The 4,066-nt window shown below is 31.6% G+C and overlaps 1 non-coding gene across 1 annotated transcript; it reads left to right on the top strand.

Annotated features, from left to right (window-relative positions):
* The first annotated feature begins 2,116 nt into the window (after positions 1 to 2,116).
* On the top strand, positions 2,117 to 2,250 carry LOC111728067. The gene has a single exon (XR_002775475.1). It is a non-coding gene; the product is annotated as a U11 spliceosomal RNA (small nuclear RNA).
* The last annotated feature ends 1,816 nt before the right edge of the window (positions 2,251 to 4,066 follow it).

Raw genomic sequence — 4,066 nt, 5'->3', positions numbered from 1 at the left:
AAGACAGTTATATATACTATTAATATAAAATTAGTACATAAACATACATATAAGAATGTGTAAAATATATATGTTTATATATAAGTATTCTAAAATATATATGTATAAAGGTATATGTAAGAAAGCATAAAATAAAGCAAATATATATACATACTTATAGTTTATAAAATCTTTAATGATTAGGACTGGAAGTCAGAAAGGCCTTTGATATTTTAAAATCTTTCTTATATTTTAATTTTTTTTAATATGCATGCATTATTTTTTCATTAAACCACTGATCTTGTTACGTTTAAAACACTGGTGCTTCTTAGTCCTTCCAGAGAATATCAACAGAAGGTTTTTAATCAGTCACGTTGGGACTGCCACCTGCCCAGCTATGCCTATTAGGCCCCATCAATTTTGTGGTTCATCCCCAGGTACATTAATTGAAAATAAATGATTAAAATACTCATGTAAATTTTCAAGAACACCAGGAGATTATAAATTAAAGCCATTCCAAGTGATGATCGGTTTAAATATAAATTATTAAAAATTATGGAAAATAACTAACCTCATTATTTAAAATTAAAGCTGCTGGGAGATTCCATTTTTAACACAAAAAATTGACAATTAAAATACATATATTAAGTTTTATAATGCCTTGGTGAAGATACAATTTTTCACAACATTTTGGGGGATAATTTGGTAAGATTTTTAAACTTCTTTTATCCAGTTATTTTGATCATTTTTTTGGAAAGAAATGGTTAATCAAATTTGGAATATCCATAACAGAGATAATAGCTTAAGAAAAACTTGTCTTCAAGGAGTACTTAGTGGCGTAAGGACGTAATCATGATAAAATGCTAGATAAAAATGTGGAGATGAAGTTCAATCTATATTAGGATCTTATGTTAGAAAAAAATTATGGACATGATATATATCACATATGTATATGTATATAGATATATATATGTGTGTTTGTGTGTGTGTGAGTATATGTAAATGTCTTTTATATAATATATATCTTGTGCAGTGAAATCTAAATTATTTATCCTATGTATGTCAAATATAAAAGTGAAAGAAAGAAATCATTTATTTTAGAGTAGTGAAACTGGATTAAATGTTGTGCCTCCTTTGTAATTGCCTGCATCACATATACACTAAGCTTTTCTATAAATCACAACAATTGCCTTTATAATCTACTGCTGTTACCATGTTGGTGGATTCTACTTGTGACCTCCAAACATTTTTCTTATGCTTTGCTTGATTCCAAGGTTTTATTCTCTCCCTTATTTTGTCTGCACAGTATATTTGTGCAAATATCAACTACGGCACTTTTTATGCAACATCATTATCCTGACACTTAACTCATTGGATGAACATTTCTCTCTCTCGAGGCATCTGACCTTCAGGAGTGGTTGCTTTGCTACAAAGTAACCAAATGTAATTCAAACTTCCAGTCAGCTTGATTCTGGAGCCCTTGTTTCTTACCTACCATACTCCTTTCATAGACTCTGTCTCCTTCATAGTATCAGAGGGAGGAATCATAATCTCAGACTCAAAAGTCTGTAGAGTTACACCAGGGCATCAGCTATGCTCTGAATGACCCTGCCTAGTCTCACTAAGGGTTTTTAATGAGAATTTAGGCTTGCTATCTGTTCAATTATTTGTAGATTTTCTTTTGTTAGATTTGAAGTAGCTCATAAAATGTTCTGCAAAATCTTTTTATCATCTGCTTTTTCTTACATACCCCTTCCCAGTTCCCCAGTCTCCTTAAGGAGACAATCGTCTAAGAGAAAGACTTAATCATCTTAGTCACCACCAATGTCTGGAGACAATGAGAACTCAATATTTTTAAACCCTTCAGAATCATCTTTGCTATTTCTAAAAATAAAATAAAAATTGTCCCTAAAAACTTTGTGAATGAATTTTCACAGTGGCTACTATGAAAAAAAATCGTTGGATTAAAAATCAAGCAAATAGCGCAAGTTAAATAAAAAAGTTGAAAAGTAGAAAATAGAAGTTTTAATCAATTGAAAATACTTTCAAATAAAAAATTAAAACCTATCTTTGTTTCGCAATCCTTTCTGGTGAAATTTAGAAGATAAGAAAATTAGCTACTAAAATTTTTTTTCAAAAAAGGGGCTTCTATAGGGAGTGGCACACGTAGAGCAATTCTGTTGCTCTTTGTGGGAAATCAGCATCAAGAGGTTTCAGAGGCAAAATGTTTTGGTATCGAGGCTGCTGGTGATTGTTGGTCCCGGCACCCTTGTGGGGAAAGGAAAATAGAAATGTCTTTACAAATGAGTTTACAATCATTGATATTTAGCATAAGAAGGAGTTTAGATAGAAACTAGTCCAATTATTACATTTTACTAAGATGACTAAATTATTTCGCAAGATAACATAGGCTTAATGTTACGGTTAAGTTGAACATATAATATTTATACTTTCTACAACTCAAAAATATTAATAATTTCATTTAAAAGACCAGAAAGTGGCAAGGTATGAGGCTCACACTTGTAATCCTATCAGTCTAGGGGGCCAAAGCAGAAAGATTGCTTGAGGTGGAGTTTGAGATGAGCCTGAGGAAAGCAAGACCCCACCTCCACTAAAAGTAGAAAATAAGCTAGGTGTGGTGTCACATGCCTGTAGTCCCAGCTACTCTGAGGCTGAGGCAGGAAGATCGCTTGAGCATCGAAGTTTGAGGTTGCTGGGACCTGGGCTTAAGTCCATGGCACTCTAGCCAGGGCCATAGAGCAAGACTCTGTCTCCAAAAAAAAAAAAAAAAAAAAGCACAAATATAGGGTACTCTTATTTTTATTTACATAAAGTTTTTATTTAAATGTAACAACTATAGAGGAAAATGTACAAGTCACAATTTTACAGCTCATTAACTTTCATAAGATAGACACAAAATCAGTCCCCCGAAAACCCCTTTGCTACTCCTCCTGCTGACAACTATTCTAACATAACTTGGTTCTTATTTGCAGAATATGAAGAATGATTTAATAAAATTCTACTTAATGACCTCAGAATAATCAAATATTAATATTTTGCCTAAAGCAACTTTAGCAATATTTTAGAAGTTTATCTTTATAACTTTTATACAGGAACTTTAACTTTTTGCTATACAATTCCAAAGTTTGGATAAATACTAGAACTTTACCCATGGTCAAGATGCAGAACATTCCACCATACTCCCAAATCCTCTCATGCTGCCTTCCCTGTTTAGATGCCCCCACCACCAGCCTTACCCCTTTAAAACAACTGATCTGTTCTTTATTCCTAAAATTTGCATCTAGTAAAATGTTAAATTAATAAAATTACACAGTATATACCCTTTTGAGTCTAGCATTATCCACTTAGCTTAATGTATTTGGGATATACCTATAACTATAGCATGTACCAAGAGTTCCTTCATTTTATTGATAATAGGATTTTATTGTGTAGAGGTACAAAGTGTGTTTTTGAGTTGTTTGCAGGTTTTGGTGATTATGATTAAAGTTGCTATAAATAATTACATGAAAGATTTTGTGTAAATTTCATTACTATTGATCATGGGGTTGCTATGCCATCTGATAGGTTAAGTACACTTAACTATAGGAGAAATTGCCAATGTTTTTCAAAGATTTTTGTACCATTTTGTGATACCTGCAGCAGTATAGTGAGGGTTTTGGTGGCTCTGTGTCCTTGCTAACACATGACATTTAAAAAAAATTGGGGTATTCTAATAATGTTATCTCATTTTGATTTTGTGTTTTATTGATAATTAAAGATGTTGAGCATCCTTTTATGTGCTTAATATGTTAAGGATGTTCCTTTATATTCCTAGATTAACAAGTGGGGTGTTTTTTTTAATCATGAATGAATGTCAAATTTTTTTACATCCTATTTATTAAAGTAGAATCTTAGGTTCATTATTTGAGAACTTCCTCTCTTCTATTATAAACAACTATGCATATACATTTCTGTTTAAAATTTCCTTTAATTTCATCTTATAAAATTTGGAATATTCACTTTTACTTTTCTGCAGTTCAAAATACTTCTGATTTTTCTTGGGACTTCTTTTTCTTATAGTTTATGT

Source organism: Otolemur garnettii, unplaced genomic scaffold, assembly GCF_000181295.1.
Source record: "Otolemur garnettii isolate 467f Iridium unplaced genomic scaffold, OtoGar3 scaffold00004, whole genome shotgun sequence".
NCBI classification, from domain to species: domain Eukaryota; kingdom Metazoa; phylum Chordata; class Mammalia; order Primates; family Galagidae; genus Otolemur; species Otolemur garnettii.
This window is presented reverse-complemented; position numbering and strand designations above follow the sequence as displayed.